Genomic DNA, 27,794 nt, shown 5'->3' with positions numbered 1-27,794 from the left:
TTTTGATTAGCTGTCGCGGTTAAGGGAATCCTGGAGTGACTGACGAACTCCGGCGCGAAAGCGTTCATCATCATTTAGATGATAGAAATAAAAAAATTCACGATTAACATAACTGATAGCATTGATTATTGACATGCCGGAAAGACATGATAAATTATGAAAAGATGCTTCGAAACATTCTTTATTTCCTTGTTTCTATTTGAAAGACAAAAGGAGTACAGAGTATTTTGAAGCAATGTCAACTGGACTGCAAGTCTCTTAATATGATTTCGGTAATGTAGTGTGCAGTACGGTAATGCACGTAACGTCATTCGTTTTGTTGCAAGTAACGGAAAGTACGAGAAACATATAAAACAAATTTTATATATACAGGGTGTCTCAGAAAGAATGGGACAATGCTCGTGTGCAGATAGAGCGGACTGAACTGAGTCGAAAAGTCTTGTACCATTTTACAATTTTCGCAATAGTTAACGAGTTATTAATTATTAAAAATTACTGTATTATTCCGGCCTACCGCCGAATGCAAGTGCGCGGCGAGATGCGACCGCCTAGCGATCGAGGTTGCTAGACGCGCGGGGTGTTGTTTATTACAAGTGGCCTGCCTAGCCATTGCCACTGCGATCGCATCTGGCGCCTCTAAAACGCTGGCGCCTCTGAAAAGCTGGCGCCTCTGAAAAGCTGGCGCCTCTGAAACGCTGGCGCCTCTGAAACGCTGGCGCCTCTGAAACGCTGGCGCCTCTGAAACGCTGACGCCTCTGAAACGCTGGCGCCCCTGAAACGCTGGCGCCTCTGAAACGCTGGCGCCTCTGAAACGCTGGCGCCTCTGAAACGCTGGCGCCTCTGAAACGCTGGCGCCTCTGAAACGCTGGCACAGCTGCGCTGGTGCCTCTGTTGCGCCGGCGTCTCTTACGCCGTCGCCCCTGAAACGCTGGCGCCTCTGAAAAGCTGGCGCCTCTGAAACGCTGGCGCCTCTGAAACGCTGGCGCCTCTGAAACGCTGGCGCCTCTGAAACGCTGGCGCCTCTGAAACGCTGGCACAGCTGCGCTGGTGCCTCTGTTGCGCCGGCGTCTCTTACGCCGTCGCCGTTCGGCGACGCTGGCGCGGCGCGTCTCTTTATAGTGAGTACCCGGCTTTACGCCGTCGCCGTCGCCGTCGTCGTCCGGCGACGTGAACCTATCGTACGTATGTGAACGCGCCTTTAGGGACAAACGCGCTTTGCTTGCGTGCGTACGAGCGTACGTACGTGAGTTTGAACCTGAATCTGGAGAAGAATGAAACGTCACAAGTGTTGCATACGATTACGGTATCTGAAGATGGAGTGCACCAATTTTTTTCGAAGTGGTCGCAATCGAAAGTTTGCATCCACATTATGTTATAAAAATATCGTTAGATTTTTCAGTACGTCTTTAGTTCCTGAGATATTGTAATCAAAAGTATATTTGACATGAATTTAACGTAAAATTCCGGATAAGCTATTTGGTAGCGCGCGACGTCTATGCAGTGGCTCTCATTGCTCGGAACCTTGTTCTTTATGTACTTGGTGTCGCGACGCTACCGCGTCGCTTGATATATATATATATATATATATATATATAGGGTGTTTCCTAAGTAAGTAGACAAACTTAAGGAGGATATTCCTTGGCTTATTTTAAGAAGAAAAGGTCATATAAACATATGTTCTAAACTGCTTTGTTTTCCAAAAAAAAGTACATCACTGTTTTCGTTCACTTTTCGTTTATTATAGAACAGTTTGTGTTATTGCAAATGAAACAAATGAAAAACAATAGTAACCAAAAAGAAAAATTATAACGAAAAAGAAAATAGTAACTAAAAAGAAAAATAATAACATCACAGTAACTGCTGAAAATGTCCACCTGCAGCCATGATACACGCCTCAACTCTCCTTTCCATTGATTGACGTACACGCTCAAAAATACCTGGAGTGTTACGTATTCTTTCACATCCATCTATTATGCGATTTCTGAGATCTTCTTCATTTTGAATAGGTGTAGCGTAAACTAAAGATTTAAGCTGTCCCCATAGAAAAAAATCTACTGGATTTAAGTCTGGGGATCTTGCAGGCCATAAATGGTTTGGTCTTTGAGTACCTCGACCGATCCATCGATTGGCAAACTTCCTGTTCAAAAATTGACGAACGCTAAGCTAAAGTGGGGTGGAGCGCAATCATGCATAAACCACATTCTATTTCTGAGCATGAGTGGAATATCTTCCAAAGGTAGCTCATCTTCAAGAAAATGTAAATACGAAGCACCGTTAAGTCTCAAGGGAAGAAAGACAGAACCAATCAAAAAATCACCAATAATTCCCACCCATACATTAAATGCAAATTGAACCTGAAAGTGAGATTCTAATATTGCATGTGGGTTTTCATCACACCAAAGATGGTTATTATGGAAATTTACGATAGCGTTTCTCGAGAAATTAGCCACCATCCCCACTCCATTCCCACCGCTGTTGACTCGTACTGCAAAAGCACGCTATCCGAAAAGTGAACGAAAACAGTGATGTACTTTTTTTGGAAAACAAAGCAGTTTAGGACATATGTTTATATGACCTTTTCTTCTTAAAATAAGCCAAGGAATATCCTCCTTAAGTTTGTCTACTTACTTAGGAAACACCCTGTATATATATAAATGTATATAAAACGTCTTGCAATCCGAACGTGTAACAAGCATGTTTATGACGTGCTTGAGCGCAGAGTTACTGCAACGAGGCCGCATCGTGCGTTTATCGGCGGAATGGACTCTTCGAACTTGAACGCAAATAACTTTTGCGTTAAGCGATAGGGATTTAATCGCGTACACGTGGAAATGCTCGCATCATTTAGATACGGTGCTAAACGCAGACTTATTTCGATTTTCGCACCGTTTCACGGTCGCAGATGAAAAGTTTGTAGTGCTCGGCACGTTCTCGCACGCGTGATGTACTCATTGATTGAGCGCAGCATGATTGCATCCTGTTAACATCAGCACACTCCCATGCTAGCATCTCTCTTTAGCAATTGGAGGTGTATTTAATGATTGCTTCCAAATTTGATTGAAATCTCGACAGATTCGCGAAACCGCACCCCATAAATATCAGTTAGCGCTAACTGACGCGGTTTAACTGACTTTTCGGTTCGTTCGTTCTAAACGCATGGGGAATCCGCGACGCAGGTTTATCCAAATCTCAGTTGACTTTAATCAAGATTTATGGACGTATCAAATGACCGTAACGCGCTCACACGGAGCGATCAGCGAAGCGTTGCGGCCGATCCGTAATTCTTTTCACTTGCGGAATTCGTTTCGCCGTTGTAGTTGTAATACTGTTTGATCGAGGTTTAGAGATAAGAAAAACAGAGAGAGAAAGAGAGAGAGCGCGACACGAATGCTCCATTCGATTCGCTCTTCACTCAAAGTTACACGCGCAGCTCCGGTGCTCAAACATTTCCAGAATGCTGCTTTAGGTGCGGCGCTCTTACATCGGTGATGCGTCTCGTTCTTGCGAGAGTTCCATCCCCGGTGAGACGTGCAGGCGCGTCTCTCTCTCTTTCTCTGCTCGTGACACTCTTCCCGGATATCTCTCGCGTGCCTGTTGCGTGAAACTCTCCTCCATTCTCATCTCCCGACAGCGCAGACTTCGTCTCTCGGCGAGATTCGTGACGGCACAATAAACCCGAGTACAAACGACGATGCAATCTATCGACACGATTTTAGCAGTCGTCTTGCGTCCGTTCCTCTTTGCATCTCGATTCGTCTTTTTCGGCCGTTCTCTCCCGCTTTCTGGCATTCCACGTTATCTGTTGCATTGTCCTACCCGTCTCGATGCTCCATTGCATTCCCTGCATTATATACCTCTTTTATGCACCCTGTGCTACCCTTAGCTACCGATTCAGGCGCACGCTCGCGTTTTCGGAAATGCGGTTGGGCGGTGCAACGACCGGCGAGAATTCCGCGCGCGACGCACCGAGAAACTTTCGGGTTCTGATTAACGTGTCTATGGCCTCGTGAAAGTCCTCCATGTTGTGAGGAACCGTGTAATGAGGACAAAAGCGTGCTTGAAATGGAGAGGAGGAGCAGAAAAGAGAGAGAGAGATTATCAGTTTGCAAGTTGTCAACAAAACGTATCGTCGCGATGACTCACTGTAATATCCGAATCGTAAGAAGTTTACTTCACTGATTAGATAACGTTGATTAAACGCGCACTGCATCGCATGACTCTGCACCGCGAAACCGAACACTACTTACTACCTACGTGTCGAAAGCGTTATTCAATCGAAGGCCAAAACGACGATCGAAATGCATTACGTTGCTCTCGCCGACGAGAAGAAATTACGAGATCTCACAATCATGACATTAATGATGTTATGCATCACCGTTTGCACTCGCGCGTATCTCGATTCTTTATATTCCGCGCGATCTCCTCCTGTCTGGAATTTAATTTAAAAATATGCCGTTCCTCTCGGAAAGTATTCAAGAGGCAGCGTACGCTAGTTCCGCGTTTCTCGCGCGATACGTAGCAAATTATTTCAGATATTTCGTGTCTTAATATTTTACGTGACGGGAAGGCAGTGTCGGGATGTCGTACGGGTTAAGGCTAACCACGACCGAGTACGACAACGATGTCGGTTTGGATTGCACATAGCTGCATCGCCATTGTTGTTACTGCTGCTGCTGCTGCCTCAGCACAAATGACGCCAAGATTAACGCAACTCTGGGACAACGCACCTTGCTCTTCTATAATTACACGTCGTTTAATGCACGTTGTTAAACATGTAATGCTTAATTTCAGCCTTGCATTCGTCCGTCATTTCGGTAGTTTCGTATGTAATTGTTAATTTGCGCTGCCACTACTTTACGTGCATTTTTCACATAATTCCGCAATAGCTGAATAATTAAGGATTTAATAATTATTATAGAAATACTTAATTAGCAGCCGGAGTATTTTTCTCTCTCTGTTATAAATGAATAATTTCAATCGACTTCACGTTGTGCAATACTTATTAAATATCCACCGTAAATTTCCTTTTTCGATTTCATTTACAGTTCCTCGTTTCCATGATATCTTTGCAATCTTACGCTGCAATATTCACCGAAAAGGCTCTACAATATTTAAATCTGAAAGATATCTGATGAAATATCACAAAATTGTACTCGACTCTTCAACAATTCAACACAGTCACCGGATTGACGTGGACTCTCGTCGTCGGAGAGAACGTGAATTAACGGATCGTCATGGAACCTTCGGTCGAATAATTGATAAATTGCCTTAATTATGTCAGGGAGCCAATGAGAGGCAGAAGAGAGGCACTCGTGCCGTCACACCGACCGAAACTCACGCCCCGCAGTTGTGTACGTACGGCGATAATTATCCCACCAATTAAGCGTGCGTCGTCCATGAGAGAAAACAAGCTCGGTCCGGCAGCACGCATGCACGCGTCCCGGCCGCGCGGTCCATGACAGGCATGCCAGACGCGTGACTACTCGCGTAGTAGCATAATTATTACGAGGGACATGAATGACCGTAATGAAGAATGGCGTCATCTCCATCAGCGGCAAGCGGGCACTTGCGGAGAAATCGAGGGGACCGACATCGCGCGGACTCACTTTCTCGCACTCGTCTTCGTTTCGCGAATACCTGATCATTCATGAATCACGCCGCGTGATTGATGACGAGCGAACGCGACCCGATCGAGCCTGCTCCGACGTTATTTCTGGAGCTTACCGGGCCCGTTCAACATTGGATGAATACAGGCATCATCTCGCGATTCTCAGTGCAACTTAGCACACCGCGCGCGCTGAATCGCGATCTGAAACGCAGCTACGAGTATTAGAATCCTACCGAGAAAGAAACACGAATATATATCTAGCTTTACGATTCAATTACGTCGCGTTTACGAAGCGTCCGATGGGAACCGTCATCGGCTGCGATATTTGTATTCAGATCATTGACAGGCAACAACACTCCGACACGAGGAAGGCGTTCAATCATGCCAAATGCATTCCGCGCTTTCCTCTCGGCTGCGAATAATGCCGCGGAAAAAAACCGGCCTGTTAAGTACACTGACAGGGAGCATTCGTTATGCGATAAAACGTGCAATTTCGCTATATCATTCTTAATCATTGTGCGTCGCACTCGATTGATCATGAATTGATCCCGCGCGACCGTATTCAGGTCGACCGGTTAACGAACCGATAAATTTCCATTCCCGCGCCGTGGGATTAAATCGAAATCAACGATACGCGGATCACACGGATCGCGGGAATTGTCTTCGATGCAAATCGCAGCTGGTTTCTGCAGTTTCTGACGCTTGGATGACGCGCGCGAGGAGACGTTCGTAAACCAATTATATCGGATGGCGAAGCATCACTTTCTCGTGACCGAGGTCCTCGAATATTCGTGACCGCGCTCACCGTTCACCGAGGAATTGTATCCTGAATTAATCTGCCTCACTGCAGGTATACCCGGCAGCGATATCGCCTGCGAATCACCGACGAGCTCGTAAATCTCGGTATTGATGAATTATACGAGGCTTTCGCAACAGCCGCAGGATCCATGAATTTTTTACTAACGGATTACACTGATCGATGTCCGGGCATTAACGGCGAACAGCCGGCGATTGGTCGACGATGCGACGTCCCAGCGGTATCAATCTTAAAACGGATTGAACCGACAGTTTATATTAGTAATTTATACAGCGACATTCTGAACATGTGCTAACATTTAGATTAGATTATATTATTTGCAACCCGTGTTCTTGTGAATTACCATCTAATTTCGAGACGGAAATCTATATTTGTTATCACAACGATCACTTGTGCATAATATACGTTCTATTACGTACTGCTTAAACGAGCCTGACGAAACCGAGCCGTAGGCGAACGCAGAGGCAGATAGCAATGTTCGAAGCGAAGAATGAAAACTTTCTCGCGATCGTGGACGTTTCTTGAATACGCGCGGTAGTAGTCAAGTAGTCGCGAATAGCCATCGAATAGTGTAGGATTACTAACGAATACATTTCTCGCACTCGAATCGGGTCAAGCCGTTATTGGGGAAGTAATAAACTTGTAAATCTTGCTTTGGCGACTCGTTAGGCTCCCACGTATCCAGTTTGCCGGCGCGAGCTCGCCGTTTCGCCATCGCACTTGGCTAAACAGACTTATCGCGTTTTAATCGAGACGAGAATGTCGGAGCGGTTCGCATCACGCGAACTTCATGGTCACTGATCGTCGTAATGAACGGTAGTCCAGGCGAGAAATTGTATTCCCCGCGCGCGACACGAGCTCATCGCGGGTACTCATCATCGGCGCAAACATCTCGGAGATCCGCAAGGCGTTACCGCGGTAATTAATAATAATGTTTCGTTCATGAGCTTTATTTCTACATTTAAAGTAACAAATTATGTTACAATAAAGTTTACGCTCTCTTGCCTTGTACGTGTTAAAGTTTAATTGAATTTTGTTGATATTTTGCGCAAGTAAAACCGCCGACATTCACTTCATTAATAACGCTTGTAATTCGCGCAAAGCGTGAAAGTGTACCGCGGAATTGCGGAACGTGTAAATTTATTAGAAATTTCAATCGAAATAATGTGCGCGGTAATACCTTCCACGCGCGCTCCCTTCCGCGTTGTGCAAATTTATGCATTGCGTTACGCGTCTTTTATACGTATATATCGCGCGCACTCCACATATTTCATTATCAGTCTGTTATACCGTTTCAATGTGTTCATTATCGTCCGCTCGCGGATTATGCAACAATGAGGTGCAACGTGGTCAACAAGCATTAGCTGCGATACAATCGAATCGAGAAGGGGAGTATTTACGGCCAGTCAAATAAGCACGTAGCGAGAAAGCGAGTAATCCCGTTCCGCGTTTCCGCCGATTATCACGGCGATCATCGGGATCACTGCGAAACAGACGGACATTTCTCAACCGGTGTCATTCCGCTGCACTAATCATCATATGCGATCATACGCGTTCAGACGAGCTGTGTTGCGAAACGACGGATTGCCGTTGAAGAGTCACGCGCAACCCAGATCCTGTGAAAGATCTCTCTTTCGCAGAGACGTATCGTACATAAGCACTCCGATATCGAGTTGTCCTTTGGAAACTCGTCTCGTGCCGGTGAACACATATCGCGTCTTTCCATTAAAAAAAAGGAAGCTTGTTTCGCTCCGATAAATATCAAATGTAAAATGGACTGTAAAACGTGAATGAGGATACGGAGTATCGATCTCTTCAGAAATTCTCTCGAGGAGAGTCGTTTGTACGGAAAAATTATCGTTATCGAGTTCCCTGCATGTTCGCAAGTGTAACTCAATAAAGTGGAGTGCGGAAGGAGGTACGAAGCAGTGAAGTAAAATCAAATAAAGTAAGCTTCACCTACATACTGCGAAGAAAGTATGAAAGGTACGGAAACGTACGTACACGTATGAAAGCGCGAGAAGCGTGCTTGACATTTACATCGTTCTGCTCTTCCAGTTTACATCTAATGGGATAATGCAACCGCCATGTCTGATCCTCTTCAGAGCATGCTCGCTGCCCATACATCACGCGCAATACGAGAACCGCTCTGAAACAGTCGTGCAAGAGCCGCGGGGGTAAAACCGCATGAGCCAGAAATAAAATTTCCTTTACATCCCTGCTCATGCGAAACACCCGTTTTCAATACCCAAAAGTTCCGTATTTAGCTACGCGAATTCCAGTTTATTTAAACTACGCTCCGGGAGAGAAAAATGCGAAAAAGTTCTCGAATGCAACTCGCACTCGGTCGCTGCACACGGAAATTTTATTCCGTGATTATTACCCATTCAGGGATGCCTCCTATATATATATATATATATATATATATATATATATATATATATGCACATCGACTCGCTCTCGTATCGGCAAACAGCACTCGTCCACGCCCGGTCGTACCGATAAACCCCGTTGCACTTCTGCACTCTCATTCGCACTCGAATAAAACGGGCGTCCCGCGCCGCACGTTCCACAAGCTCGATGCGCGGCTGCATGCAATCCGGATAAGAGCCCGTCGCATACCGTCTCCGAGGCGCCAGGATCCCCAGACGAGGGGGATTATCGTCGTCTTCAGCCTCCGATTCCCTCCGGGCGGCTTTTCGAGTGGAGAGAACACGCACGAGACTGAGACGGCGAGCGAGCGCGACAAAGAACTCGCACGTACCATCGCGCGAGTATCGTCCTACGGGAGGGAGGGGGAGGGGGGGGGGAATCACGAATAATTTCAAGTCGCTTTCCACGTGGCGAACGTGGGAAGAAAAATCCTCGAGTCCCCGGCGACAGATTAGCGCGCTCGTCGTCGTCGTCACGCTCCCATTCCGCTCGCACTCGCATACAAGATTCACCGGGAATGCGGACGGGTTTCGGCAAGACTGCCGTGGTTTCCGTCACGGGCGGACTTGATGCCGGGATGAATGGCGAAGGCAGATTCATTTGCCTACCACACCACACACCACACACGGCAGACAATGCTCGTTGCAACCACTCGTTCGCCGAGTTTGCTCGCCAAGTTTCCGCCGCCTCCATGAGATCGCCGGGTCGATGGAGAGGATCCTTCTCGGATGAAGGTACCAACTCGCATGCATTGCTCGCCCGAGAACCCTCTTGCAATTTGCGCTATCGTGCAACTTCATCCAGTTGCGGCGCCATTTCACTCCGCTGCACTCCGCTGTATGATTAATGTCTCATCCGTGACGCGAAGCGCGTTAGCTCGGCAGTAAAGTTTATCCATCAAAAGAGGATGGATAAGCCCGTCGCCATTTACGTCGTCGTTTAGCCGGTGACTTATCTCGATTGTTGATTCGTCTCACCATTTCGAAAGCAAAGTCTATTCCCGCCGGTGTGCTTCGACAACGCACTCTCAGTATTTAATTTTTTTATTCTTCATTTTCTTTCATTTACTCAATTCTTAATTCAACGTGCTCGCGCGAGTTTATCGATACCGACGATGGCGACGACGAATATCGAAGAATATCGCGAGATAACGGAAAAGATGTACGGATCTTAATCTATGCGCTTTCTCCACGTGTCGGAAATCGTGCGGGATCGCCGTGTAGAAATGTCAGATCGGGCACGTGCGAGCGCGCCGCGCGCCAGATGAACGAGCGGAGATTTCAGGACGCTGCGATACGCTCGCGAAACTCGGCGTACGTCTCATTCATGCTGAAAGCCGCTCACGTAATCAGCCGTGGTTTCGCTGCTGTTCGCATCTCACGTGTCACGTTCCGAGACGGCGGAGACTAATGCGGAAACGCCGCGCCGGACCTCGATCAATAGATGTACCGTCAACTACTGCCGTACAACTATCCTGTCAAATTATGCGAAAGCGTACGTGCCACTCGAAATGCGTTTCTCCGCGCGTTTCCGTTGCGTGATTCTCACATCCACGCCGGAAATGGAAGAAATTCCTCTCGCCAGTAGTTGAAGAACCTACATTACGCTTAATGAAAAGCGTAACTTTTTATGCAATTAGAAAAGGCGATTCGCTACTACACTGTCATTATTGATGAAAGCCTCGTGAGAACCGCGCGAAGCGGATCCTGTTCGCGGTTCCGCGCCGATTTATCTCCGAAACTGCGGCGTGTGTGTGTGTGTGTGTGTGTGTGTGTGTGTGCGGTAGCGGTCCGATCCGACACGAGATTGTATTAAGGCGAGCGGCTACACGTAAAACGCGAAACTCGCTTCGCCGGCTTAATAATGGCGCGAGGTACATAAATCGGGAAGACGCTTCTACACGAAGACGCGCACGCCGCGGGTCGTGATATGCCACGACGATCTAATCGTCGTCTCTCCTCTCCTTACATCTCGCGATCGTGCTCCGACATGCTCGCGCCGATAAAAGCCGAACGTTAAATACGAGGATTCACGCGGACCTTCGCGGAGCGCGAAATTCCGCGCGACGAAACCGCAATCTCGAGAGCCGCGGCTTTCGAAGCACCTCCTGTCCTGTATTTACTCGCCACACCTCGCATTGTGCGGCGCGTGGGCCGATTTAACATAGCTAGACATTTTCCGCACAATCGGCTGACTTATCTGGATTAGATGGGTCGTTAACTTGCGACTTGTTCGTGCGAGAATGAGAGGAGAAAGTGATACGACATATGCGGCTTTGTGAGAAATACTTTCCTGCGAGAAATACTTATTATGCTAAACTCGTATTCCAAGCCGGAGAGAAAATTCAATCGGGTCTCCAGTGCGATTTCCATCGCAATCATTTATCTGATGTTCGGGACAAAACATTGCTTCGATACGAATCTCGTCGCAGTCCCACCATCTCGGCAATTGAAACAACCGTGTGACGGTGCTTTAGCTAGATAACGTGAGCGAGTGTAACAAAAATCTGCCATTCAGAAAATCAATAAATAAATAAAATAAAAGAAGTATGATACTCCGAGCGGGTGTGTTCTAAATAAAAATAAAATTGTTAAAATTTAGCAGAGCGTGTCGAGAGATCGATGAAAGGGTGGATATACAAAGGTACTGCCGTGAAAGTCGGAGCGCATAGCGTGGAGCGTAGGGGTGACATCAACCGGGATAGTTTCGACGATCGGCGCAATCGGGTCGAATTTTCCGAGGTCTCGGTTCCACCGTTTCGCGCACAGACGTTTCCCTAGGTGCACGTAGATACACGTGCACGTGATCTGCATATTCGCCCGCGCGCAATACGCAGGCATAATCCGCGCGGCGGTTACCTTTGCGGAATGCACGCGAGCGAGGCGTATTCTGAGGGCGTGCAATAATTCAAACGGACGTGGAGTTACGGAGTTGCACACCGACGCGTCACGCGGTGACAGACGTCGAAATGATTGCACGTTGCAGCAAAACCGGAGAACTCCGAGAGCTCCATTTCGCTTCATCGGTGCCTGCGCGCTCGCGTTCCTGTTAAAGTTAAGGCTTATTTGTGTGACACGTGTGAGATATCGACGCCGTCGAACAGCTCTGCGGATTTCCGCCGTCGGATCTCTCGCATCGACATCAGCATGTGCACGTGTGCGAAGAAGAATCGAGAAGATCGGATTAACGTACATATATAGAAAGCGGGAGGAGAGAGTCCCGGGAGAGAAGGGGACGTAATGTTGCGATGCGGTGTCATCGGTGCTTTGTGCAATCGGCGAGCGATAACGGAGAAGCGGCAGGAATTGGCGAATTATTGAATTAATCATCCGCGTTTAATGAACATTAATCATACACACGTGCATTAATTGCATGCAACAGCAATTAATGACGCGGCGTACGAATAACGAATGTTACATCCAGCCATTGCATGGACCGCGGCAGAGAACCATTTTCACGCACGTTAAATACTCGCACACTCGCCGTTACTCCAGACTATATCGTATCGTAATCGATTGCGCGAGATTTCCAATAAATGCGCGAGACATCGGTCGCGGTTGGCGCGACCGAATTTATTTGAAACCGTAACGGCGCAATACGAAATTTTACATAAAACAGTCATTAAACGCCGCAATCGTCACAATACACTCGCCAACGTAAAAAACAGGAAAAGAGAAACTTGATAGAATGACAAAATGTGACGAGTCTTTTCGCTTTGCCACAAAATAGAGTTTCGCGCAAATATTTTTTTTGATTGATCTCTCAATTATTGATGTCGTTTCAAACGCCGTCCCGACCTCGGGTTCGTAATTTTACGATGATCTCATACTCGTCAGATTATACGCGTGCACGTATGTGCAAGTGCATCGCGCTCGCGTGCCACGGATCGTACATCATCGGTTTAGTTATGCGAACGGACAAACAGGCAGGATTAATGCCGGATAATGTTGCGTCCAGAATAAAATTCGCCGGATATTAAATCCAGAGGAAAAACCGCAACTGTGCGCGCCACTTGGAGAATTCCGCGCGCATGTAGGACAGAAAGTTGCGGATGATGCAGCAAATTTTCATTATCCACCAGCGAAATACGTCAGCCGGAACCGCATTCGAGGCAAATCCCGACATAGCTCGCATCGTTTTCCCATAATGGGGTCGCGTGTAATAAAGTTTCTCCGTCGAAACGATCGCGCGCGGAACCACGCGCGGCCAATTCGCCACATTCGCGAGGATCGCACGTATAATCGGCACGCTCGCTCGCTCGCTCTTCGCGAGAGTATACCGATTGCATAATTCGCGATTCACGCGACAGCGTAACCCAACGGCGTAACGAACCGTTAATGTAACGAGATTAATTCCTCGCCGCTTGGCTTTAGTCCGGCGAATTGATTTCCGGCGTGTTGGTTTTAATCCCCTACCCCCTGCCCAACCCCAGGATTATGGGTATTAGTCATATGGAAAATTCGACGCGCGGTTCATTACGGGATAGTTACGCGTTCCCGTCGTAATTAGCGTTGACCCATGCGCAGCTCCGGGCGAATATTTTCCAAGAATTTCGACGAGGTTGCTGATGAAATCCTTGCGATCTCGTGGGTGGACGGCGAAAATTCCTATATTAAACTCCCGCCTCCTCCCGGGCGATTCACCTCTCTTCATGTGTGTCGGCGCTTTTGCGAGCGGTGTTAATATCGCGGATATTCGTGCGCATAGCTCGGCGAAGCGGTGAGATAGCGCCGAACAAAGGGACGCCTTCGCGAGATTTTGATGTATGAATACGTGCTCTTTATGTACGTGAAGAGCAGCTTTATCTCGCCTTCGCTCAATCTTCAGGTTCTACATCGTGCGGATGATACGAGAAACGCCCGCCGCTATTAACGCCCCCCGCATTATCTCGCGTATTCTACGTATTTGTGTCAGTCGATCCGCAAACACTTCTCTTCGGCATGTTTGACGCTGAAAATTCCAAACTCCTAAGTAATGTTCCGCGGAATTCTGGCTGAGAAAACGTTCATGTCGCCGTCGCATTTGCGAGCGTTCGCCAAGTAATCCCGTGCAAACGAATGATTGTTTCGCCAACACTCCCGTAAAATTCCCTTAATTAATACTTTTGCCCTTACAACTTTTAACGGTACTAATTAGCGTTCGTATTTCTGTCGGGCGCATTAAACTGACTAAACCTACGCGGAGACTATCTGGGAGCGGCCCGAAGTGCCATTTTATTGTGCTATTAAAATACTATGAAGCGATCGTGCGCGTAGTTACTTTCGCCGTTGTAATTGGACAAGTTCGTGCCGTAAGCAACGAGCGATGATAGAGGACCAAGGCTCATCATCAATTACGGCGGCCAATTTCATAGGAAAGCTGCTCGAATGCGCGCGACCTGATTGCCGATTGTCGTGCGCGCAACGCGATCGACCGTCTCCACTTGATTTTCTTCGACAATGCCGAGCGGCAGCGGCGACTCGATTCGCGGCACAAAGCGACGAGAGGAACTCGTTAGACGGCATTTGTCAGCCAAGAGTGCTCACCTAGGTGGATGAGAGAGAAGAGAGAGAGAGAGAGAGTCTGAAGAGGAGATCATCTATGTAAGCGTGATAGAAGAACTTTTCGCGAAAACTTCGCCGAGCGACGACGAAAGAGACGCAAATCCGACGAGTCTTATGAAGCATTCAAACTCTCGTAACTTGTCTGGATTTCGCTGCGAGAACACCGAGAATACCGAGGAATCTCTTGCTCAACGTCGTTCACACTACATTAGCTCCGTTGTAGCTGACAATAATATTCATCCTGTATTTTTCTTTCGAATATAGATTAAATGTAGTTTCGGCGAAGCTCCCAATGCGATTGCAAGACGTGCAATTCCCTTCGAAATAAAGGCGAATAGTCTCCAAAGAGCGAATAGTGCGAACTCTGCGAAAACGCGGATAAGTGATTCCCAAAAGAGGAAGATTGAAAACCTGCTGCAGAGCAGCTCCAGAGATCGCGAATCTTGCAGTTTCTCGGCGAGGGAGAAAGAGTAGGTAGCCGCAGCTACTCTATCTATCCCGGGGAACGCGTACGTTATCAATTGAGGGCTGATGATTCGCTTCCGCCCACGCAGCCTCTTAGTCATTCGACGCAGCTGCCCGAATAACAAACAGATGCCACTCCGAAAGAATTCACTTCCGCTATCTTGTCGCGTCCGTGCGCGGCATGTCGCGCATTTAAGAGTCGGCGTGCCTCGTGCACGTTGCATGATATTATTTCCCGACCGCTTCATCCACGGTCGGGAAACGTAAAACTGTTTTTCTCGTCTGTGACTGTGCTGGCGAGACTTGATTACGTAACGCCGATGCGATTTTCTTGCATAAAGACTGCAAAAATTTTATCGTTTTTTTATCTTATCCTTCTTCTATCGAAATTTTTTCAAAATACGTGAACAGATATATATATTGGGTTGGTCAAAAAGTAATTGCGTTTTTTTTAATATAAATAAAAGGCGAATTTTTCATGGGAAACAAAAACTTTATTAAACAATATATTGTCCATTTTGTTTGATTATCTTTTGCTATTTTTCAGGCAACTTCATGATTCCGCGCTCAAAAAAGTTCTAATCTTTTTCAGCAAAAACAATTCCAAGAACGATTTGATATCTTCATCAGCAGTAAAGGTTTTACCATTCAAGGCATTTTGCAAAGAACAAAACAAATGGTAATCTGATGGTGCCAGGTCTGGCGAATATGGTGGATGTGGTAACACATCTCATCCAAGCTGCAACAATTTTTGACGAGTGACCAAACTTGTATGTGGTCTAGCGTTATCATGGTGAAACACAACACCTTTGCGATTCACCAATTCTCGACGTTTCTGTTTGATGGCATCATTTAATTTATCCAGTTGACGACAGTATACGTCTGAATTAATGGTTTGATTCCTTGCAAGCAGCTCAAAATACACAGTCCCACCAGACTGACAGCATAATCTTTCTTTGGTGAATATCTGCTTTTGAAGTGCTTTGAGCAGGTTCATCACGCTTGCTCCACGATCTTTTTCGTTTGACGTTGTAGACGATCCATTTTTCGTCGCCTGTTATCATACGTTTCAAAAATGGATCATTTTCCTCACGTTTCAAAAGAGAATCGCAGATGTCAATACGCTTAGTGAGATGAATTTCTTTGAGCTCATGTGGTACCCAAATATCGAGCTTACTAATGTATCCAAGTCGTTTTAAATGGTTTTCAACACTCGATTTCGATATGTTAAGATTCTCAGCAATCTCTCGTGTCGTTAAACGCCGATTGGAATCGATCAGTGCCTTTATTTTGTCATCATCAATTTCGATTGGCCTTCCTGAGCGTGGTGCATCTTTCACATAAAAATCTCCAGATCGAAATTTAGTAAACCAATTTTGACACTGCCGCAGTTTTAAAGCATCTTCGCCATATACATGACATAACTTTTTATGAGCTTGCACAGCGTTTTTCCCTTTTCGGAAGTAATAAAACAAAATATGACGAAAATGTTCTTTTTGATTTTCCATTTTGAAATCGACGGCAAACAAACAATTGTTAACGAAATCGTGTACTTTTTTTTCTAAAACAAGCTTGAACTGTGAGTTGTTAACCTACATAATGAATTTGCGGTTTAAAATGAAGTTAGTTACATTTCAAGCATGTATGTCCATCTATTGGAAAAAAACGCAATTACTTTTTGGCCAACCCAATATATATATATATATATATATATATATATATATGTACACACACATACACACCAGCGAATTACATTAATAAAAGTATTCTCGTGGAATGAAATTAACACACTGGCGATAACTCGCGCGACTGTCGCCGCCGCGATAAATTCGTTCCTCCTTGGCGAACGCGCGTGCAGGGGATCGTAAAATTCCACCCACGTGTCCCCCGGCTCGTTCACGTCGTTAGTCATCCTTATTGGCATACGTCAGTTAGGTGCCATTAGCGGGCATTAATCGCCAGGAGCATTTCCATGCGCACTTCCAAGAGCGAACACGTAATGCAACTTCCGCGCGGCGTGTCGCAATTTCAAGATCGCGCGGCGATCGAGCACGCGGAAATTCTGTTCGACAATGAATTCTGAATTCGTCGAGAAATTGCGACAAGACTTTACTTACGAGGACGTAACATGCGCGATCGTGCCAGATGAACGCCGCTCGAATATCGATGCGACAGAAGGCAATCGTGATCCGAGACCGAACGTGCAGCTTCTCGCGCGCGATTTCCTCTTGCGAAATATATGTACTTAATCGTGAGCACAGCGTTTGCACGTGCAACTTCTTCGACGGAGGTTTACCTGTTTTTCAACGAGTAATAATAAGCATGCGTAATTACCGCGAGACGAGACAGGCTGCACTGAATATTTAATTAGCCAGCTGACGTCAACTGCTTACATAACTGAGAACATTTGCCGGCTTTAACGATAAGCTCGTGTGTATTGTAAAACGTACGCGGCGACGTTTCAAACGTTTTATAATGGACTTCACTTGCATTGGCGAAATGAAAGAGCCATGAGGCGTGCGTAAATTCCTAATTAGAACTGATTCTTCGGGTAATTCTTACATATTTAACAGACGAGAACAAACACGAGAATGAACGAGCTTATTGCTACGTCATCTCTACGTAAATAGAACAATAATGTGATAATATCGCACTCCATAAATGGCGGTGGTGTTCTACGGAATTTTTTTCAGAGTCTCCCGAAATTACATCAATTGGACGAGACTGTTTTTAGTTCCCCTGTGTCAAAGGTGATGCGAAGCATGTTCCCGCCGCCAGAGCGAATTCTTTGAACGAGCCGCCCAGGCTCCATAAATGACGGCAAAGTTGCCAACAATACTTGCGAATTTTGTCGCTTCAGCGCGACAATTGCAGGAAGGCAAGATTTCCTGCGTTTGTTATGAGAAAGTCCACGGACGCTTCGGACTCGGGATCAACGTCGACGAACAGCATGTATGACGATTGCTCCACAGTAGCAAAAACCATGAGGAGCTAGTGCAACAACCAGTCTTCGGCGCAATAATTATTAGCGCCCGAAACTCGAAGATCTACCCCGAGCTGGCGATGATTGCGCGGAATTTATAGTTTCAGGTCTTATTGGTCTATAAATAACTTTTCGCAGGTTTTCTTAGAGACCAGGCGGTTGCCCATGGAATATAATAGAACCACTTTCGCCTGGAGGCAAAAAAAGAGTACTCGAGGACGAGGACTAGAAGGTTCTTCGGGACGTGCTCGTCCATACTTTTACGACGCACCTAGACGTCTCTCCGGCGACCCGTGCGAACGGGAAACAAGAGGCTGGCTGTTCCCAGAAAGTCTGATGTCACGTCACCTTCCTGCCGGTCGTGCTCAGGCCGATTTTCAAGCTGCGCAGGAATTACCTGCACAGATGATGACATAATGATCGCGTCAGCCGCACGCGCAATTGTTTCTCGCAGAAATACGCGCCTAAGTTCGATACCGCAGCCGCTCGATGAAAAAAAATGATCGTGGAGGAATGCGATTAACGCGACGCGACGAAAGTATCCCCGGGTTGGTGATTTTTCCTTTGTCCGTCGCGTTGCATCGCGTACTTTCCAATTAGCGAGATTTTCTCTAAGTAAAACGACTGCACGAGTCGCGCGAAGTGTCACCGGCGTTTGCGTCTGAGAGAAAATGAGCGCTCCGCAGATAGATGCAAATAATTATACGACGATCATATTTTTTTTCCTTTTGTTTCAGCTACTAGAGATTTTTATCAGCTACCAGCATTTTTATCGATCTTCCTTGCATTCTCCTCCTGCTTTTTTTCTCTCTTCCTCTCTCGTCATAGGCATCAAATTTCATTCAGAGAAAAATGACGGATATTTGATCCAAACTGATGACAGCAAATGAGAGCAATCGCGATTAAGGGATATCCGCCCTTATCTGCATCCGAGTAATAACTCGTCGATCGTTCGAAGAGGTATCGGTTATTAGATAGATGATCACGGTAAGAGAAACGTAGTATTTCCAAGGACGGTTCCGCGCGTTCGTGACCGCGCACAGAGAGCGTCTCTTAAAAAGCGAGACAGTGTCGGAACAACCCCGAGAACTCGCCGATCAGTTCGAGCACTAAAACAGGTTATCGCCAGCGAAGAGAGGCTGGAGGATGTCGGGGCCTCGCCTGCCGGAGGTTGCCGCAGCATGACATCATCGTCTCGCATACGACCAGATTTCTTGCTCATGGTCGTCCACGGGTCCTCGCCGTGCGTTATTAAATCCGCAGACACTGGGAACGCGATGTTATCTAATCGTCGTTTCAACAACAATATCATTAACTCGCACGATATGTGCGAATTTTTGCGCTACGTTTCTTCGTCGCGCTTTGTACATATTTTCAGCTCCTGCAAATTTATCTGATGATTAATCAATCAGATTTTAATCGATTCTAGTTGCGATTAATTAAAAGAGATCAACCGCGAGAGAGCCGCGCAAATAACGAGCATTCTGCGCAATTTTATTGCTTCAATAATTCTTGAATAATCCTTTCCAGATCGTTGGCGAAGTACTGAGCGACTGGTGTGCTCGCTGACGGCATTTCTGGTTTCGCATCTGCCAAGGACTCATGACGCCGGTTCGAACCCCGATGACTAATCTCGGTGAGAACGAGATGCTCGTAAAGCAATAATCAATCCGTTCCTACGGCCCGGCCGCGCGGATGAATAATCGCAGCCAGACGCAGCAACAATTCACCGTGCACGCGTGTCCAGCTGATGCAAGTTCGCCTCCCTGAAAACACGAGCCGTCGTACAGAACGATCACGTTCAACGAACGTGGCTTATCATCCTCCGGGAGAGGAAGGATAAATAACACGTGTGTGTGCCAAAGTTTGCGATACGCAATCGGCCGGCTGCCGTTGCTCGCTGCTCCGAACTCGAGAATCGTGTAATGGAAACTACGAGACTACTCCGAGCCACTGTGTCGTCAACGTTGAAATTATTCTGCCAATCCTGAAAACCGCCCCATTAAAATTATTGACGTGTAATAATAATACCGACGTTAAAGTCAAATAAAAGGATCGCGACGCGAGCGTCTCGCTGTGTCTCATTATTTTGCCAATTTCCTCGGCAGACAGATCCTCGGCAGATCGTACGGCTGGAAAAACCCGGTGATTTAGAATTGATTTGACCTGAGAGCGCGGAGGATGCACGTTTACCGCTAGATTGGTCGATCTCGTTTAATGGCGATTCAGAATCGTGCGAAAGCCGGGGTTACAGGCCGAATAACCCGCGGACTTCCGTTCAGTCCTTGATGGAGATGAATATTGGAGTCACGCGCGGCCCGTCACTTAATACGAGCCGGAGTCGACGTGACTGCCGCGAATTTTATCCATCCGCGCACGATTCAGGACGAGATTATTTTCGAGCGGCGTCCATTCTCTCCGCATACATCGGCGTTGCCTGCATTATCTCGATCTTATCCGCTTACGTGTGCGCTTATTATAATATTTCAAGCGGGAGGCTTTGTTTCGCGAGTTACGACTTCGAGGTAACGTAAACGATCCCGTCGACTTACGACGGCGGGACGTCTCGCACGTTAATTGAGCGAGGCCACTGCGTAATTTCTCACGTTGATATAATTTTTCAGGGCGTAACTGTTGCTGAAACAGCAACGAGTGGTCTCTGGGAACGCGCGCAGGTAAATGCAACCGCGCTGCGGAAGGAAGATGATGATCGCGGGCACATCAGTAATAAATCGCGCGAAGATGAACTCGATTACGAAGAACTTTACGGCCGAGTTACGGCTCCAGTTTCCAGTAACGAGACAGAACGAGAAATCCACCATGCACCGTGGCGGTGTATTCGCGGGAGATAAGAATCGCGCGTATCTGCCGGGCACGGTAATGGCACGCGATAAAAAAGGATACGGGAACAATTACCATAAACTTTACGAGCGATCCTAAGTGAGCGGGACAGCCTCGTTAATCGTCGACGAAACAAAACAAACCCGCGTGATTATACGGGACCATACGGGAATTTTTGTCAAGCGCGAACATCCTTATATAGTGGTCCCCTCGGCAAAAACTCGTCTGCATTCCGTTTAACGAGCAAGATTCGTGTAATTATTTCATTTATTATTCTCGCACGCGCTGTTATTATCTAATAAGCGACGTGAGTTACCCGCTGTGTAAGTCCGAATTAGGGTGTTCGTCACTTTCTGTAAAATTAAAATTAATAAAACAGAGATAGAAAAAAAGCATAAAAGTGTACGACTGTTATATTGTACTGTTATTCGAATAATCGTTATTTGATAGTTAATTATTTATTTGAAAAGAAAAAAAGAACGGAAATTTTAAAAACTTACGTTCACACTATTTTGTATACCTAATACGAATATTATTTTAATTTATATCTAGGCGAAAAACGCTATGATGAAAAATACTAGCGGAAATGTTTCAGCAAGGAACCTGAGAAAAAAGCGAAGAAATACTGCCAGTTGGCGCACACGAGCCTGATGCAGTCGTGTCTATGACGCAAGTGCATCCAGCATCATCTGCTCCCATGCAGTTAACCCAACCGGATATGGCACAGACCCCCAGAGGTTAAGAGACATTAATGGGCTAATAGCAACGCTAATGATTCATTAGCCAGTACGTTAACGTCGACTAACTTTCTGTGGCAGTTCACGTAGACCGCAACATCAACATCCGATTGACCGTCTGTCCGAGGTCAAAGACCTTGGTTTTCGATTTCTCGTTTTCCAGAAAATCTCATTAATTATACATAAATAAATACACAAATCGAACAAAATTTTAATATCCTCTTATATTCACCAAGAAAGAAAGACAAACATTTTGCGATTCTAATGAAGAAATCCAACAATCTGACGTTGTTCTTAATAAAACCACATTACGAATTTACTTAACGCCAAGTGCAAAATGCTCCTCGCTCTCTTGCTGCATCTTCTTTCCAGTCTAGTGCTCTTGTAAATTCAGCGAACCGATTTCTACTTGATAATTCAACCATTCGTTCGACTATTCGTACGCTTGCTTTCGTCGTCGCGCGATTCTTCCTGCGGCTTGGTTGGCGAGGCTCATGGAGGAAAGCTTTAATGCCACGTCGTGGTCGCGCGCACATTAACGGCATGATATTTATCAGGAGGCGCACGTTTCTTGCGAGGATGCGTGCTTGCAACCGGTCGGGCCACAAATTGCAGATCCAGCCTTGTTCGAACTCTCGCAGCCTTCCCGCTCGATCTTCCTGTTTCGCGAAGGAGGTTTCAGGGTCTTGACACCTGACACGTTACTTAAAAGGAACGGGGACCTTCGTTCCTGACGACGGGGAAACGCACGATCATGCCGATGTGTCGCTCGCACTTCCGTGACCGTAGAATTTTTATCGATACACGGTCGCCTTAATAAGCGTGTATATCTGTAACATGTATTTCTCGCGACTCATCCGCGTTTACGACGACGCGATACGCATCCGCGTCTCATAAAAATTTACAACGAACGTGTCTCAGACGTGTTATTCGAGCGTTTCCCGGACGTGGAGCGTTTAGCGTTAACGTTCTCGCGCTTTTATTTTCCGATTATGTCGCAGAGATAATGGCGTTCGACAAGAAACGCGGTGTCAAGAGAGGGAGACCGCCCGTTCACATTATCTTAATCCTTGACATTTGCCAGGATATCATATTCGTCGATCTCGAGGAGCGCTCTAACTAGGATCACCGCAGCAAATGTAATTATTCTTCCGTGGACACGATCGAACGGCTGATAATCGCTGATAATGGCACGTTATAATTGAACAGAAATTGGCGAATTGCGAGTAAAACCGGGAATGTGAAACCAGAAAAAGTGTTGCGATGATGGCTGCAGTGGAGACCTAATTAAAAGCTTCATTCCAACGGCTCTCGTCGCTGCGAGCCGTATCGCCGGTCGGCTGGCTTATCAACATACACCTCGAATTTCCACGTCGCACCGGCACGTTTCGAATTCTCGTCACGGAGTTATCGTTTGTCCGCCGTATACGGCGCATACCTGGCACGCCGCGACATGAACGTTTAATACATCTGGGATTATCAGCGTATAACTTCGCGACGGCCGATCGAGAAATAGCCGCGCTGATATTCGCAAAAACGAAATATATCGCAGCCGCGGAGTGATATACGCCGGCCTCGGCGGAGACGCGTGATCCGTTCGTAAAAAATTCCATTACGGGCGCATAGTTGGCTCCGAGGCACGTCCTCGCCGATTCGTTTGTAGAACAGGAAAAGATAATGTCTCTTATTTTCATGCACGCCCGCCGGCATTTATTTCACGTTTCGCTGGCCATTTAGAAATTGAGTATCGCCCAGCTGCGAGAATCGAGAGAATTGCATATCGAGGGTTTTGTCTAAATCAAATTCCACGTTGCACTGCGTATAATCCACGAATTTTTTCGCAGAATGTAAAAATTCTATGTAAAATCAGAAACTGATATATGCAAAATTAATTTCTTTAAATTATTCAACGATATATGTCTAGTTTATCATATAAAATTATATTTTTTATTTACCCAATTGTCAGTTGAAAAGCCGCAATGAAATCAATACTCGGCGATCCAGTCGGCTCGTTAATTTCCGGCCTTTAAATTCTCATTTCCATCCGGTCGAAAGCTCGTCGTGGAAATTGAGCGTCGTTACGAGAGCTTATCCGATTGAAACGACCGCGACCCAATTAGTCCGACTCTACGCGTGGCAATTTTCTTCTTTTTTCATTTGCACACTGTCGACGAGGTCCGGTCACCCACGCGATGTTCAAGACTGGGAATGGAGGACCATCGTCCCTTTCCCGTGCCTGGGAAAAAGTCGTTTCTTTGAACTTCCGCGGAAAGTAGAACTCGGCTGAGATCTCCCGCCACTCTCGGAAAGAAAGAACAACGTGCTTTCTCAGTTGGAGAGAACAGCGTGCAGCCGACTGCCTTATGCCATCGCATCACGAAAACAGACGCAAAGTAAGTCGGAAGCTTTTAACGAGTCTGCCTACAATCACTGCAAGGAACTCAGTAAGCCCGCGCTAGCGGCTTTTACAAACATTTCTGTCTATAATAAAAAAAATGAAAAAATTTTTAATAGGAAAGTAAATGCAATTGGGAACTTGGAAAATCGATTCAGAGATTCTCGATATGAATTGGAAATCGATTTTATTATAACATTGTTACTATAACACGCGGCAATTGGAATATTGCATTAAGCTCCTCTCTCCATTCGCTCGAACAATTCGGGATATTTGGTAGATCTTGAATACAGATCGAGAGAACGGTGGCGGAGAACCCGCGCGCTACATTTCACTCGCGCGTTGACAGCATCACCTGCGACTCGCGTGCACGTAATCGTCGCCGTCGTGAATCACGTACGGGCGGAACGTTACTCCATCGAAGTATCGGGCTTGCCGGGGCGGATCGAGTATCCCGAATTTCACCTGCCGGGATAAGAATGTGGAGCAGCGCGCTGCGCCGAGTGGGAGTTAAACCTGTTTCCGTGCGACGTGGCGTCGGGGAGAAGAACGCGGGTCTACCATGGCGCAGAATGCAAGGGGAAGAAAAGGAACTGCGGAGGGAAGGGCACAAGGGGAGAGACGAAACGAGACGATCGGACTCATGGACCGTCGGGGTTCCGTTCACCCCGTCATCACCGAAAAATGCGAGGAACGTCGGTGTCCCACGGCGGTGTCGATCACTCGATCTGGAATGCAGCAAACTCGGGCACCGGGAATTCTCATCTAATCCTCTTTAAGTGATAACTATGTTGAGGGGCGCGGTTGCATCGGACTTTTCAATTTCGCCGTACCGTTAGCCGATCGTCCCGTTTTAGCGAGTCGATAATATTCTTGCTTGGCTCGCGAGCACGGAAAATCGAACACGACTTGACGCGTGTACTAGACTCGCGAATTCGGTTTGACAAGGTTCACGTCCGCTGTAAAATTATTCATTCGTTGATGGATAACGTCTGCCTATATCTATCTGCGCTTGATCGTCGAGCTGCCTCGTGACTACCTCGTGCTAACAGCTTCTAAACTTCAGACATTCGCCATCCCTTTATGGTTAGATATGTATAGTTTCCTGCAGTTCCTACGGTATGAACGGAGGAGGCAAACTTAGTTAACCGGCTTCGAGCTTACCTTGGAGTAAGCGAATCTATCTGCTTACCTGCAAACATGGATTAAGGCAGCGTTACCATCGAGTGACTCGGATAAACATAATAATAATATCGTACCTTCGCAGGAATCGATTTAAATTTCTCCTGCAATAATGTTTCTAGCCGCGATTTCGGATGTAACTTGCGCTGTCCAGGTATTTTCCCGTTGTCGCGAGAACAATTGGAGAAACGATCGCGCTCATCTTCGCGAAACGCGCGTTTGGCCAGCCGAGTCGCCGGCCTGAAATCGATATTCATTAATTTCGTTTATCGAGCCGCGCGAATCTACCGGGAGGCATCGCCTCGGCAAACCGGTTTAATTTCGCGGCGCTTAATCACGCGCGGTGCCCACGGTGCGTACAGCGTGTCCCGGCCTTACTCGGACAATTATTTTCCGGTGGTCTCGCGTCCGTGAGCCACGTCTGAAAGAAGAGAAAGAAGAAGCAGCACAGGACATGGCAGGGCACGTTTGAAGAGGAGGAAGTTTCAGAGAAATTCCAAGAGAGAAATGCATCCGCGCTGACCGCGCGTCTCTACGCGCCTCGACCTCTTTCGCATCTCTCTGAAAAGTGAGGACAAAAATGAGCTCGTAATAGATGCCGAGCTTGTGGCTGCAGACCCAGAGAATTCTGCTGGGAGTGCAATTTTTAATTCGCGCTCGAGCGAAAAGCACACGACGTGTAATATGTAAATGGAATTTTTTAACGTCGGATGGAATGAGATTCTCGAGAAAATCATTTTCCCCGGATCGATTAATTAAGTCGTTGAATTATAAATTCTGCGTATTGTTCGCCTCATTCTGCGTATTATTTATCAGTTCAGAGTATCGATTACTGTCGTTCATTTCATTGTTGTTCAACTTAGCAGACTACTGCGATATTCATGAACGTGCGTTAATATTATCTTCCTTCTAATAATGCAGCAAACGCGAATGCGGCGCTCTAATTAATTAAAATCCGTAATGCAGCATCGTGCGTATCGTGCGTATAACTGGATTCGATTCTCAATCAAAGGATAATAACAATGGATGCGTCAACGTATCGAGAGAGAATCAAAAGCGGACCCTTGTCAAAATTGGGACGACAGCAATTGCGAACGCATTCTTCGGCATCGTCGTGCTATTGCGTGCGACACTATTTCCAATAAACGTACACGTGCGGCGAAAGAGAATGTCCAATAATTACATGTGTTGTATCGAGCCACGCAAAATAGAGAACGCGCTTGTCGCGACGATGCGACGTGAGAAATGACATACGCAAAATACACAACAAGGCGAATTAAAATAAATTCACGTTCTCCGACCACTTTTAGAGGATAACAATTATTACAATATACTTATTGTTAAAAGCTATTGAATACCTGGCAATCATAGTGAAATAATAGTCAACAATTTTATTATCAGTATTCCATCGCGCGTATTTCTTGCCTGTCCTATTTATTCACAAGCTTTTCATCAGTCCCTTCAAAACGCTATCGGTCGCTGTTGGAGCTTGTATGAACGATAGCAGTATCGACGATTAGCTGATTGATTCACGTCGAAGTTGATGTTTCCAATTCCAATCGATGTGCGGTTGATAACTTTCACACTTAATTACGAATCCTTCCTCCCGTACCCTTTAATTACGATCGAAGATGCCAGCAGCTCTCCGACCTGTCCTGGGACCTGTGCGCGCACCGTCGCCGCATCTATCGATTTCTCGGGGGGAACCACTGGACCGGAAGTGGACTCTTCCATGGCGCGTTGAAGGAGATGCACATGGTAATTAACGGGATTGCTTCTGCTGACGGTGCATTCTAGTTTTGCAGATTCTCCTTCTGCCCCATGTCTTTTCGCTTCCCGTTATTACGCGTATTACGCTCAACGAACAGCATTCTTCGAGTTTTTCTGCATCGTTCTGCATCTCCTACTCGTAGTCGGCGATATGACGATCGGCGAGACGTGTTAAGGGTTCGTTTCACAAGCCACTGGAGCGTAAATGTCTCCTCGTCCCTCATCGAGGATACGGCGATCACCGTGAAGGGAATCACCTTGACCCAACGACGCGGGCATGGGTCGCTTCCTGAAAAGGGAGAAGCTGACCAAGCCGACGATTAAGAGAAAGGTGAGCCACACTGCTTGTCGTGCGCATAAATCCTCATTTCGACAAGCGGCGAGGTCGGATCCGATCGAACGTCGAGTGAATTCTCGCGGATTGACCGGCTGTCGATTTTAACGGTTTCGACGTCGTATCGCTGCACAGATCCGGCAGAAAAGCAGCAATTCCTCTACGTTCCCTTCCAATCTGTGCTTGGAAGCGCTGCAAGGCAAAAGGACCACGACGCGAGAAAGGGAAAGAAAATAGGGAGGAAGAAAGAGAGAGAATTGTGGAGCGAAGGGAGAGGAGGGCAAAGAAGAGGAGGACAGATCGGTCAATGAACCAACTGACCATACCAACCACTGGGTCCCGCCAGTGTACTGTCCTCCCCTCCCGTATTACCTGTCGGAGAATTTTTGCATACCGGTCACGGCACCTGAATTTAAAGCGTCGCCGTGGCGGGTCCGTCTCTTTCGCTTCATCACGCACCTCTCGGCTTCTCTCTCCGAGCGAGAGAAGAAAGCGGCCGATACGCTGATCAGGTGTGCACGCATGAGTGATCGTCATTCCAGTATCTCTTACGAGAACGGAACGGAAGTGCACATGTCATTTGCAGTCAATCGCTCGCGCATCTCGTGGAGAAATTCAAGTCTGCCAGTCCGTCCTCCTGTCCGTGTAACGAGATCGAATCGAGATCACGAGACACGCGATTAGAT

The 27,794-nt window shown here is 46.8% G+C and overlaps 1 protein-coding gene and 1 long non-coding RNA gene across 2 annotated transcripts in view; one reads left to right on the top strand and one right to left on the bottom strand.

Moving 5' to 3' along the window:
• LOC105277443 overlaps positions 1-27,794 on the bottom strand; it is a 47,093-nt gene that overhangs the window by 9,786 nt on the left and 9,513 nt on the right. The gene's annotated exons all lie outside the window — the stretch shown is intronic.
• On the top strand, positions 796-23,914 carry LOC105277442. The gene is made up of 2 exons (XR_003406320.1): positions 796-1,303; positions 19,380-23,914. It is a non-coding gene; the product is annotated as an uncharacterized LOC105277442 (long non-coding RNA).

This window comes from Ooceraea biroi, chromosome 3 (genome assembly GCF_003672135.1).
Source record: "Ooceraea biroi isolate clonal line C1 chromosome 3, Obir_v5.4, whole genome shotgun sequence".
NCBI lineage: Eukaryota > Metazoa > Arthropoda > Insecta > Hymenoptera > Formicidae > Ooceraea > Ooceraea biroi.
Note: the sequence above shows the minus strand (reverse complement) of the source record. Positions and strands in the feature narration are given on the sequence as shown.